Genomic DNA, 13712 nt, shown 5'->3' on the forward strand with positions numbered 1-13712 from the left:
TTAGCGATAAATATCGCTAGTTGTTGATAATAGGCCCCCTGGTTCTTTTAACTGAACTGGCAGCTCCACCAACTCCAACATATAACCCTTCACTGTATTTAAAACCCAGCTGTCTCTTGTTATCAAGTTCCACTTTTCCATTTAAATTCTCAACCTTCCCCCTACTTTGTCTGGGGAAGAACCAAAATATGTCTTCATACTTACCATGTGATCCTTGAGTAAATTGAGCTTGACCTCTTGGTTGCCGCCCTCTTCCAGCTGCTCTCCCTCTTTGGGGGTAAAAACCAGTCACAGACTGAAATCCCCTAAAGGCGACTCTTTCACCTGACTGATATTGCACCCTTGAAAATGAACGGCCAGGGAAACGGGCCCTTGCTCCGGCCCTCTCAAAAACACCCCTTCCAAACACTCTTTTAAGGGATGTTTGAGCTTTCTCTAGGTTGGTGAAGGTTGAAACATACTTTTCAACCCCCTTCAGCAAACCCTCTCCAATGAGATATCCTTTTGGAACATTCTCTGGTCTTTCTTTGAGAAATCACCCAGCTGAGGCCTAATTCTCATTAAAACAGCTTTATGTCTCTCTGACATTAGGGCTGAGTTAGCATTGCCTAACAAACATACAGCCCTCTGTGACCAACCTCTTAATAGATCTAAATCAACATGAACCTTCTTCATCTTTGCCTTCTCCGCCATGTCAAGAATTCTGACCAAAGGCCCTAAAACGTGCAGTAATCTATCCTGGCACTGCTTTAAAACTTTTTCCAAACCCCTCCGAGGGTCACGTACCATTTTAAATAGATAATTTATCAAATCTGGATCAAGCTCAGTAGTTAAACAACATTTACCTTCTACTACAGGGTGTGAACATTCTGCTTTCATCACCTTCCTTGCTTCCTTCTCTAAAGGCTTCCTTATCCAAAGCTTAATAAACTCCGCAACATGCGGCAAAGGCCACCAATCCTTGAACCCTGAGTTATGTCACCTGCCTCCATTACTCTCTTCTTCAAATATAATATCCAAATTCCAAAATAATAATTCTTGGCTACTATATTATATCTTATAAATATAACTTGTTAAGTTAAAATCAACCTTTCCAAGTTACAATTCCCTAAAATACTCCAACCACTACTTACCAAATGCCTCTCTCGCCTCAAAAACCAGCTGTGACAGTTTCAACTGTTTTATCGCATGCGGGACCTTCAGATGCTCTAAAAGCATCAATCCCGCACTAGTCCTCACTCAAGATAGCAGCCACGCGTCACCACGCACGTACGCGTGATGACGCACTTCGACCCTCTCTCTTCAGCTCCGAGCCGCTCCTGACAACGCGACTCGGAGAAAAAGCATCAACACATTCCATGTGTCAGGATCGGGTCGAGCCACGCCTGCATGGCCCAGGAAAAACTACAATTCCCATGAGCCTTTTGCCCTGGAAGAAGGTACTTCAATAATGAGCGCGCATCGGCTGAAGCGCGTTATTACGGGAAAATCGGCTGTTTGGTGAGGACGGGTTTGGAGGAATCTCCGGCTAGAGAGTTCCTTGGATTCACTTTGTTTCCCTCTCCATTGGAAGTTCAGGGGAGGAAGCTGCCGGTATTCGAGTACTTTGGGTCAGGTATGAAGTGCTACTGACGTTTAGGTGAGCTGAGCGTGGTGGTAGGTTCCACGCGTTACCGGTTCGCCTTGATCATTTCTGGAGTGAAGAGCAGAGCGCTGGGGTGGACAACCACGCGCTGCCGTTTCTTTTGGAATTGTTAACTTCTGTATTTGCAGAGCGGAGCGCGGTGGTGGTTACAACCACGCACTGCCGTTTCTTTTGGATTTTACAAATTGGGTGTGTGCGTGCATAGCGGAGCGCGGTGGTGGTCGCACCCACGTGCTACCATTCATTTTGAACTGGGAGCCTTTGGGATACATAGCAGAGCACGGTGGTGGTCTCAACCACGCGCTACCGTTTCTTTGGTTTCGGATATTTGCGGTTGTAAGGCGGAGTGCTGTGGTGGTCGCAACCACACGCTAACTTTCTATTTACTTTCTGGATTACACTGTAGAGTGGAAGTGGTCGCAACTACGCACTATAGGAGTTCATTGGGGTGTGACCTTCATAAGCAGTTCTGGATGTACTGCTTATTCTGGCTGTATCTTTGAAACTGCCTATTTATTTCCTTTGCACAGCCTTACCTTTTCAACATACAAATCCTTGCACTTCTCATATTTGGTTTAGGAAAGAAAGGATCTATAGTTTATGCAATTAAGAGAATCCCACTGATTTTGAGGTCTTCTCACTTCTATGTGGTATGTGTGAGACAGAAAAGTATAACAGAGAATACATGTTCATGGTATGTTTGTTTGTGAGTCTTTGACCTGTTTCTCATTTCAGGTGTGATAGAAAAGGAGAGACGTTTATCTGCCCTGAGAAACCATGTTATCTTTATTATTTACAAGCAGGTATATACTAATCTAGTGAGACTCGATGAGAGTAGTTTTACATGTCAGACTTTGTTTATATTCTGTTCTTTTGTTGTTTCAGGTTCCTTTCCCTGCAGTCCCTTCCCTTACCTTTCCCTCGCCTGATAGTTTGAACCTCCTGTGTTCTGTTTTCAGGGTGTTGGTAATATCAGGGGGTGGACCATTACTTGCGGCAACCGGATCCTGCTCAGCAACCCTTGACACAATGAGCCGCTAAATTCAGGCGTGCTCACGCCGCAATGGTAATCTTCACGTTCCTTTTCGTTTTTAAAACCAACAAGCAGTACAAATATATATAACCCATGCTCACAAATGAAACTTATAAAACGAATTAACCTACCTATTAACTAAATAATACAATCCATAAATTAGGTTTAATGCTTAAAATAATAAATGTTTCCTTTATAAATAACTACTATACAAAGTGATAATCACTCAAACCCACATCATCCATAACCTTAATTCACTGTACATTAACAAACATTAAAACTAAATATTAAAACTGCTGATTAAGACCACATAAAAGTATCTTATCTGCAAGGAGCAGCCAATAAAAGAAGAAGATGGCTGCTGTGTTGTGGATTATATTCTGTTGGACATTCTATGTTCTAGAGTTTCTGTGTTTAATGATGTAATACTTTGAAGTGCTGCAAGGAGTGGCAATAAAAGTATTGATGCATAATGATAGCCTCCGGTCTTGCCATGAAATTGAATCTGTCCAGTTCCATGTATGAAAGCCTGCCCTACTTAAAGGTTTTTGCCTTTGATGATGATGATGCAGATGAGGATGAAGATAACCCATAATTTAGTCAGGGGTGAGAGCAAGACATCCTTTGAAGTAACTAATTCCTTTGCTTGTGGAGCCATTCCCATAAATATGTGATTCATGAGCTCCCAGTGGATATTGATTCTGTGGTTGGCCAGAAGAACTTGGAAAGGAACCACCCGCAGGAATAACCACAAGGAAAAGAGTGGATTTTAGTGATACTCCCCAAGTTACCAGTATCAGGTGTACATACCTAACTGGATACATTTGTGTCATTTGGAGAGTCAGAAAAAAGAGTTGTTGTAGTGTTTTGTCATCAATTTCATACATGATTAAAATATATGTAATGGTATCTAAGGTGGTAGAGAGATAAAGCAGTACCAGAGGCCTGGAGTCCAGTTGCCTACTGCGAAGGGTGTCATCCATCACATCCTTGACTTTGTCTTTATTTTTTGCTTCTCTTCTGTTATATTTCTTGTTCTAGCACTGTGACACTGTGTGAGGAGACAGACTCTCTGGACACGCAATCAGGGCACTTTCCTCCTCATTGTTCTCCCCTTCTGTATTTGCAGAACATCCCAGCGGAGTACTTTCCCTTTAACTCATATGCCTGGCCCCGTCATGTGATAGAGTCACATGGTTCAAGGATCCTGAAAACGAAAGACGCCGCGGAAGAAGTTCCTTTCGTCAGGACCAGCACAGGTGGAGGAACGGACGCTGGTGACAACCTTCGAGGTGCTGCCTTGGAGCAACGCGACATCACCCCGAGAGGAGGAAGGTCCCGCGACGAGGAAAGAAGACTCCCCACTGGAAGGAGCAGCAGAAGCAGACGAGCGGAGAGAAGGGCAGCCAGACCCTAGCTGGCAACGCGTAGACGCCAGCCACGGCCCAGGAGGAGGGTCGTGGCTCGCCAAGGTACGGGGACGCCTTGGGCTGCCGCTGGGAGGGGAACGAGTTACATCAAAGGGAGGGGTGGTAACAGGGAGTAGGCCTGTACCGCGTTATTATTCAGAGCACTGGTGACGGTAGTGGTGGCTTCCCCTTCACTTCCCCGGCAATCCCGCAACGGTATTAAGGAAGGAGAACCCCTTCCTGATTATTTCTTTCTCTTCCTTTTTTTGCATATGCTCCGACATTCTATACCACGGAAATCCAATTACTTTGGGAGACCTGGAAAGCACGAAGACGCCTAACAGCGAAGGAGCGGACTACATCTCCCATAATCCCTTAAGAACTTTGTTCTTTTCTGTCCCCCCCCCCACTACGAGTCCACTAGAAGGACTATTCCCTGTTTTTCCTTAGTTTTTCTGGCCTATCCTAAATAAAACCCTGAACAGTGTCTACCTTGTCCTGGTCTGCTTCTTGCCCACGTGACACACATCTAGGTGGTAGTGTTTTTGGACTTCGAAATTAATTTAATAAATAAATAAAAGCTGTTTCTGTGCTGCAGCATAGGTGGAAACCAGATTGGTAGGTTTGTAGGATGTAACTGGTGTTAACTCGGTCTTTTAGTTGGTAGGGTTGATTTCCTGATTATATTTTTGTAGAACCTGTAGTGGTGTGATAGGTTGGTAACTCAGGAAGAATGATTCATTTTTTCCAGTAGTAGGAGGAGCTATCAAGAGCACATGCAGTTGAATATACTGTCATGGGAAACTTGAGGCAATGCTAGATGGTGTTTATGATATCCTTGATGGGTTTGAAAAGGCAGTAAAATGATTGATTTGTTTACTGTGCCTTTGGCTATGATGATGAGGTTTGCATGCAGGGAGAAGTAAGTGTTCAGTCTTGGGGCTAGCATTTTTGCAGTCTCTTTTATTGCTTGTTGGTTTGGTTGACATGGGTGGTTGGTTTATGGGGCATAATAATTGAGCTAGAAGAGTGGTCTGACCAATGCAGGTGTATTTTAAGATGCATGGCACACAGGTGAAGTCCAGATTGACAATGTTGACTTTGACAAGGGTTGGTTTATTGTTTGCTTGTCTGTTGTTGGATATTTGTTTACAATTTATTTCATTTTATTAAAGGGCTACTTTGCACTTTTTGAGTAAGTTAATAGGACTGCTTTAAAGTACCCATCAGCTCCCAACTACAGAAATATAATGCAAAAAAACATTTTGCTTACTGCCCACTTGTGAAAAATTGCTAAAGGTTTTTCCAAAACTGCCAGTCATTGCTTACCACAGAACTGCCACATTACGATCTCTTATTGTGAGAGCTGTACTCAAGCAAGTTGTAACACATTCATGGGTTCATTGCTGTGACTCTAAAAGGTGCATCATATGCGAATACATTTTTATAAACATCATCAGTAACTAATTCTGTTACAAGAAGGACCTATGGAATAAGACAAAAACAACAGTTGATGGACAGAATGCTGAACAATGTCATACATTCACCCCAGTACAGAGATCTGTGCCTAAATCCATTGTTTTTCGCTCACCATGCCATTCCAGTTTGAACCCCGCCACATGCAAATCAGTCTTGACCCTGTGCCCCATGGGAACAGTCCACCCCGACCTGCCAAGCCAGGTCCTCCCTGGACTGGAAAACAAGCATTCTAGGACCGGTTTCGCGCTTTCAGCCCTCATCAGCCAGGATAGCTTGATTCCAGTGGCATGGAGAGCACAGGACTCAAGTCTGAGCATATCCGTCCCACTCCGAGTGACAAATGCAAACACAACAGTTGATGGACAAAATGCAGAACAATGTCATACATTCACCCCAGTACAGAGATCAGGGCCTAAATCCATCGTTTTTTTGCTCACCGTGGCACCCCAGTTTAGACCTGCCATTTGCAAATCAGTCTTGACCCTGTGCCCCATGGGAACAGTCCATCCTGAACTGCCAAGCCAGGTCCTCCCTGGACTGGAAACAAGCATCCTAGGACCGGTTTCGGGCTTTCAGCCCTCATCAGCCAGGATAGCTTGAATCCAGTGGCATGGAGAGCATGGGACTCACGTCTGAGCATACCCGTCCCACTCGGGGTGACAAATGCAAAAACAACAATTGATGGACAGAATGCAGAACAATGTCATACATTCACCCCTGTACAGAGATCTGGACCTAAATCCATAGTTTTGTTGCTCACCATGCCATTCCAGTTTGAACCCAGCCATATGCAAATCAGTCTTGGCCCTGTGCCCCATGGAAACAGTCCAGCACGAACTGCCAATCCAGGTCCTCCCTGGACTGGAAACAAGCATCCTAGGACCGGTTTTGGGCTTTCAGGCCTCATCAGCCAGGATAGCTTGATTCCATTGGCTTGGAGAGCACAGGACTCAAGTCTGAGCATACCCGTCCCACTCTGGGTGACAAATGCAAAAACAACAATTGATGGACAGAATGCAGAACAATGTCATACATTCACCCCAGTACAGAGATCTGGGCCTAAATCCATCATTTTTTTGCTCACCATGCCATTCCAGTTTGAACCCAGCCATATGCAAATCAGTCTTGACCCTGTGCCCCATGGGAACAGTCCAGCCCGAACTGCCAAGCCAGGACTGTTCCCATGAGGCACAGGGTCAAGGCTGATTTGCATATGGCCATGTCTGAACTGAGGTGGTGTGGTGAGCAAAAAAACGATGGATTTAGGCCCAGATCTCTGTATTGGGGTGAGTGTATGACATTGTTCTGCATTCTGTCCATCAACTGTTGTTTTTGCACTATGGAATAAGACAGCATCTTACAAGTTGCTGAACAAGCATTATTTATGTGATTCAGTGCCAACACCAAAGCTGTAAGAAACAATATTTAGGCCAAATAAGGTATGACCTCTGCACATGATTCAGAAACCACAAATCAGCAAAATTAATAAGAACATTGACCAGCCCTTAGCCAATCTTCTGATGGATACATCTGCCAGTGGATTCCTCACCTTATGAATATCCCTTGCGCCAGCAGCATTTGGATTTTTTTTGTAGTTCTCCACGCCGAAGAGGATGACGTCACAGAAGCATGGCTCCGCTCGCACCTCCACTGACATCACTAGAGCCATAAGAGAGCCTCGTTGGCGTGATGACGTTAGTTCCCTTTTTTCTGCGCCGTCGATGCTAACGGTTTTTCTTGGACTCTCCGTTGTTCCACTTGCTACTTTGTGTTTCTGCTTGTATTTCTGGTCTTCTTCTTGTTTCCTTTTCGAGGATGTCATCGAGGAAGTCCGGGTTCAAGCCCTGCAGGGAGTGCGGGGACACATGTCTATTACAGATGCACATGAAGATTGTGTCTGGTGCCTGTCGTCGGATCACGAAATCGAGGGACATGCCTGCTGTAGAAAAATGAGTCCGAAGGCGTTAAAGGAAAGAGAAGCTAAACTCTTCATGGCGAAGATGAGTAAGGATAAAAGAGGTAGAAGAAGGTTGAGGTCTCGTTCCAGGTCGAGGTCGGGCTCGAAGTCGACTTCGGGGCATGCTTCTAGATCTAAGAAGCATAAGAAGAAGAAGAGGCATGGATCAAGACGCCGTTCAGATAAAGACACGGCTCCGAAGTCACCATCGCCAGCTCCTCATCGTCGTATGGAGTGTTTCAAAGGGCTATGTACCCCTCTGGAGCACCTTCGGGCGCCATAGGTCCTACGGCATTTAATATGGGGGTTCCTGAAGCCTATGCTCAGGCTCCCTTTATGCCATTTCTGCCAGCAGCTCCGTCTAGGCATTTCCCGGCGCCAAGGACCTCGACGCCATTCCCTCCTTCTCTGGCACAGTCAGCTCAACCTCGTTCGACGCAGGCTGTGCTGCCGGATCCGTGTTCGACGCCGGCTCCAGCTCCATCCGAGTCGTGTCCTGCTCCATTGACGCCGGTGCTGAGAATGAGATCTAGGAGAGAAGCTCAGAGGGTTTTAGAAGAGCAGAGGTAACGGAGGAAGGTGAGATTCAGGAGTTGGATGACTATTTTGAAGAACTGAAGGAGGTAAGTGGCCTTGATATGTCTCCAGAATGGGAGCTTTCACGTCCATCTGATGCTCCTTCAAAGGATGTGATTCCTTACCACACAGTGATAAGGAAGGCAGCAGAACTTTTAGACCTCCAGCTTCCCACGGCTAAATTTAAGTGAATTATCTTGGCGGAAGTTCTTCATTCACCTTCTACTGTGGTGGAGCCTCTGCTGCCATTCAATGATGCCATCACTGAGCCTGTAATGGAGGTTTGGCGTAAGCCCTGTTTGGCTAATCAATCAATCAATCAAGGCATTTATAGAGCGCACTACTCACACGGCAGTTTCTAAGTCTGTTGCCAGGAGATACAGGACAGCTCCAGAGGACCCAGACTTTTTAACATCCCATCCTTCTCCTGAGAGTCTGGTGGTTCAAGCTGCCTGTTCCAAAAGATCTTCTGGGGCTTTTTCTCAGGTTCCTGGCGATAGGGAGTCGAAAAAGCTAGACCAGTCTGCAAAAAAGGTATTTTCCTCAGCAAGCATGGCATTGAAGTCCACAAATGCCACCTGTCTTTTGGGACGTTACAACCATGACCTAATGGACTCTGTTAAGCAACTTGCCCCTAAATTGTCTGAGGAGGACAGACAGAATTTTAATGAGGTCTTGTCAGACACTCAGGCGGCTGCTCGTCAGGTGATTCAAAGTGGTCTGGACACTGCAGACTCTGTTGCCAGGATCATGGGATCTGCTGTCTCCAGAAGAAGGAGTGCCTGGCTTCAATCATCGGAGTTCTCCCCAGATGTGCAGGCAACACTTTTGGATCTCCCTTTTGATGGTTCAAGGCTGTTTGGAAAGATGGTGGATGCAGCCTTGGAAAGGGTTAAGGACAGTAAAGCCACTGCCAAGTTTCTGGGCCTTCAAGCTCAGCCTAGAGGTTCCTTGTACAGGAAGTATAGGGGTTTTGGGAGATTGTCCTTTTGGACCAACAGACAGCCTCAGCAGCAGCAGCAGCAAAACACCTTGTAGAAGTCCTACAGGGGAAAGAACAGAGGTCGCCCAAAAGGCCGTCAGCCCTCCTCCTCATCCTCATCCTCTACCTCCCCTCCTCTTATCACAGCAAAGCAGTCCTAGATCCTCCATTCTGGATCATGTTAGTCGGCTGACTGATTTTCTTCAAGATTGGGAATCGTTCACTACAGACCTTTGGGTTCTCAATCTTGTAGAGAATGGGTATGCTCTTCCCTTTTTGGAATTCCCTCCAAATTGCCCTCCTTGTCAAGGGGGTTGCTCGGAGGACCACCTTCTTCTCCTGCAGGAAGAAGTGCTAACTTTACTGAAAAAGGGTGTGATAGAGATGGTTCCAGAGCGGGAAAAGGGTCAGGGATGCTACTCCCGGTATTTCCTGATTCCCAAGAAGGATGGCAGGTTACGTCCAATCCTGGATCCCAGGATCTTGAACCTTTTTCTGAAACAGGAGAAGTTCAAGATGCTCACCCTTGCGCAGGTTCTTCAAGCGCTGCAACAGGAATATTGGATGGTGTCGATCGACTTGCAGGACGCGTATTTTTATATCCCGATCCTGAAGTCGCACAGGAAGTATCTCCGTTTTACGGTAGGGTCGCAACATTATCAGTTTGCGATCCTCCCGTTTGGACTTACTACTGCACCTCGAGTCTTCACCAAGGTGATGGCAGGGGTGGCAGCCAATCTCAGGAGATCGGGGATTCCGGTTTTCCCCTATCTGGACGACTGGCTGATCAAAGCAGAGTCGCCAGAGAAGGTGCTTCATCATCTGCAGGTTACAACTCAGCTGTTGTACAAATTGGGCTTCTCGATAAACGTGCCCTCTCAGCGCAACCTGTTGATAGGGGCAGTACTGCACACTACTGTCTGTCGAGCATTCCCTCCTTAACAAAGGATTCTTGACATTCAGGAAATCATTCCCTTGTTTTACAACGGAGCGGTCGTTCCAATCCTGAAGGTCCTTCGCCTGCTCGGTCTGTTTGCTTCCTGCATTCTGTTGGTCGACCATGCACGCTGGCACATGAGGGCGCTCCAGTGGTGCCTCCGTAGGCAGTGGTATCAATACAACGGAGATCTAAGGGAGTCTGTGAGGATCTCCAGAGAAGCTGCAGCGGATCTGTCTTGGTGGAGCGTGGAGGGCAATCTGTCTCAAGGAAAGCCCTTCCATCTACCTCCATCGGTGGCCACAGTGATAACGGATGCATCCACCTTAGGGTGGGTTGCTCATCTGGGAGATCTGGAGATCAAGGGTCTTTGGTCTCCGGAGGAAAGTTTACTTCATATCAACCTTCTAGAGTTGCGGGCGATATGTTTGGCGCTCAAGGCCTTCCTCCCTTCCCTTCGCGGTCAGTCGGTTCAAGTTCTGATGGACAACACTACCGTGATGTGGTATGTGATGTGGTATGTCAACAAGCAGGGAGGAGTGGGGTCGCATTGTCTCTGCAGAGAGGCTCTGCGTCTCTGGTCCTGGGTTCGGGTCCATTAGATTTGTCTGATGGCAATTCATCTGGCCGGAGTTCTGAACGTGCATGCAGACAATCTCAGTCGGCAGTTCTCTACAGACCACGAGTGGAGGCTTCATCCGGAGGTGGTTTGTCAGGTCTTTCGGACATGGGAAACTCCTCGGGTGGACCTGTTTACCACTCATGAGAACGCTCACTGCCATTCATTCTGCAGTCTCCAGTATCCATTGCAGGGAGCGTTGGGGGACGCGTTTCAGTTGACTTGGGGTTCACAACTCCTTTACGCGTTTCCCCCATACCCTTGATTCCTCAGGTTCTGAGGAAGATTCGCCAAGACCAGGCCCAAGTCATATTGATCGCCCCAGATTGGCCAAGAAGGGTGTGCTATACAGATTTTCTCCACCTCTCCTCGTGCCCTCCGCTCCGTCTCCCTCTCAGGGCAGACCTCCTCTCGCAGTCGCAGGGGCAGGTTCTACACCCCCACCTCCAGAGCTTACACCTTCATGCCTGGAGATTGAACGGGGCAACCTGAATTCTTTCTCTCTTCCTTCTGACGTGGTGGACGTTACTTTGTGCGCCAGACATCTCTCTACCAAGTCTATATATTCCTATAGGTGGTCCAAATTTGTTCATTGGTGTGAGGAGAAGTCTATTGACCCTTTCAGGGCTCGCTTATCCAACATCCTTCAATTTGCTCTTTCTCTAGCCCAGCAGGGCTTTGCGGTGGCTACTGTGAAGGGCTATTTATCGGCTTTGTCGGCATTCCTTTGCTTGCCGGACCAGCCGTCTTTGTTTTAATCACCCATTGTGTTAAGGTTCATTAAGGGCCTTACTAATAAATTTCCGCCCACTCCCTTTATTGTTCTTCAATGGGACTTAAATCTTGTCTTGATTTACTTGATGGGTTCTCCCTTTGAGCCCTTGCACAAGTGTACCTTGAGACTATTGTCTTTAAAGACTGTGGGCCAGATGTAGGTGGCTCATTACCGGTCGGTAACGGCCGAAATTAACGAATTTCGGCCGTTAACGACCGGTAATGGGCTTTTCTTATGTAGGGGGCCGAAATTAAGGATTCGGTAATTTACCGAATCGGTAATTTAAGGTATCGGAAAATTACTAATTTCTTAAATACCGAATTCCTAATGTAGGGAGCACTTAAATGAGTGCTTATCCCATGTTAGGATTCGTTATTTACCACCAACTACAAGTTGGTGGTAAATAACGGAAAAAAAAAAGCAAATTAATGCATATTGCTTCAGTGCCATGTTGCAGACATACATGCCCTTAGGGCATGTATGTCTGCAACATGTGCACCCATAAACAATTGAGGGGTGCAACAGGGTGTCAAAGTGGTGTGGTGTGGCTCACTGGTTAGAGGCGGCAGACCCGTAAGCAGAGGACGGCCCGGGACCAGGGTTCGATTCCCGACGCGGCAGGGTCGTGGACCAGGGTCAGCGGGCTCGATAATTCTCGCCTCGGTGCCTACTCTAGTCAGGGACCACACTCGGCAACTCTGGGCATTAGCTTGCCTCATCTTCACAACGGCCCCCCAGACCGCCGGGGATGCTTGGTCGCACCTTAGAGATACCCATTAGGGACCATCTCTCAGGGTGAGCCAGGACGGGTTCCCCAGCGGTCGAAGCGCGGAGATACTCCCCCGGGAGTTGATTCTAGCGCTATATAAACCCACAATTAAATTAAATTAAATTAAATTAAAGTGACACCCTGCCACCCTTCAATGTTTTCCCCCTTTTACAGAATCGGTATTTACCGATTTGGTAATTGCCATTCATTCCTATGGGCCCCAGGCCCTTAGGAATGAATGGCAATTACCGAACCGGTAAATACTGATTCGGTAAATACCGAATTTTACAGATTCAGTAAAATTTACCGAAAAATTACCTACATACTATTTACCTATTCTTAAATACCGAATCGGTAAAATTCGGTATTTAAGAATAGGTAAATAGTATTTACCTACATCGGGCCCTGTATTTCTTGTTGCCATTACCTCAGCAAGGAGGGTAAGTAAGCTTCAAGCTCTGAGTTCAAAACCCCTGTTCCTGACTATTGATGCTGATAGGATGGTTCTCAGGACCAGGGCTGCTTTTCTGCCTAAGATGGTAACTCCCTTTCATCTGGGGCAGCCCATTACCCTTCCTTTTTCTATCCTCCCCCTCACCTTTCCAAGGAGGAGGAGTGGCTTCACCACTTGGACCCTAAAAGGGCGGTGAGATTTTACCTCGATAGGACTAGAGACTATTGTGTGGATGACCAGCTCTTTGTGGGCTTTGCTGGCTGCAGGAAAGACAGAGCAGTGCACAAGCGCAACCTTTCCAGATGGATTATCTTGTGCATCAAGATTTGTTACTCTTTGGCAGGTAAAGATCCTCTAGAGGGTATAAGGGCTCATTCTACTAGAGCTAAGTCTTCAACATATGCCTTGTCTAGAGGTGTTCCTGTGGAGGATATTTTTAGAGCGGCAACTTGGGCCTCCAGCTACACCATCGCGAAACATTACTCTTTAGATTCCGAGGTGCGTAGGGACGGACACTTTGCACGTTCTGTCCTACAGGACTTTTTGGTATAGATGGGTGGACACCCTCCTCCGGGAGTGGGGACTGCTGTGGGACTCTATTCACAAGGTGAGGAATCCACTGGCAGAAGTATCCATCAGAAGAACAAGTTACTTACCTTCGGTAACACTTTTTCTGGTGGATACAGTATCTGCCTGTGGATTCCTCACTGACTCACCCGCCTCCCCGTTATCCACCCTTGTATATGTCTGTTGTTTTCAATGGAAGTGTTTAATTCTTTATGCTTTACTGCATTGATTTCAAACTTTGTGTGTTGGTTTGAATACTGTGTACTGTGTATACTGTATATATTTGTGTCGGTCCGTTCGCGTGCCTCGAAGGCACGGCAAAACGGCGAAACTGACGTCATCACGCCAACGCCAACGCTCTCTTATGGCTCCAGTGACTTCAGCGGAGTCGCGAGCGGAGCCATGCTTCTGTGACGTCATCCTCGTCGGCGTGGAGAGTTACAAAACATTTCTGAGGTGAGGAGTCCACAGGCAGATACTGTATCCACCAGAAAAAGCATTACCGAAGGT

The 13712-nt window shown here is 46.8% G+C and overlaps 1 long non-coding RNA gene across 1 annotated transcript in view; it reads left to right on the forward strand.

The window, feature by feature from the left end:
- Positions 1-2638: 2638 nt before the first annotated feature.
- The window catches only part of LOC144771969 (uncharacterized), a 32432-nt gene continuing 21358 nt past the window's right edge, over positions 2639-13712 (forward strand). Inside the window, exon 1 of the long non-coding RNA XR_013599569.1 lies at positions 2639-2711. This is a non-coding gene — a long non-coding RNA (uncharacterized LOC144771969). The remainder of the gene's footprint in view (positions 2712-13712) is intronic.

Source organism: Lissotriton helveticus, chromosome 8, assembly GCF_964261635.1.
Source record: "Lissotriton helveticus chromosome 8, aLisHel1.1, whole genome shotgun sequence".
NCBI lineage: Eukaryota > Metazoa > Chordata > Amphibia > Caudata > Salamandridae > Lissotriton > Lissotriton helveticus.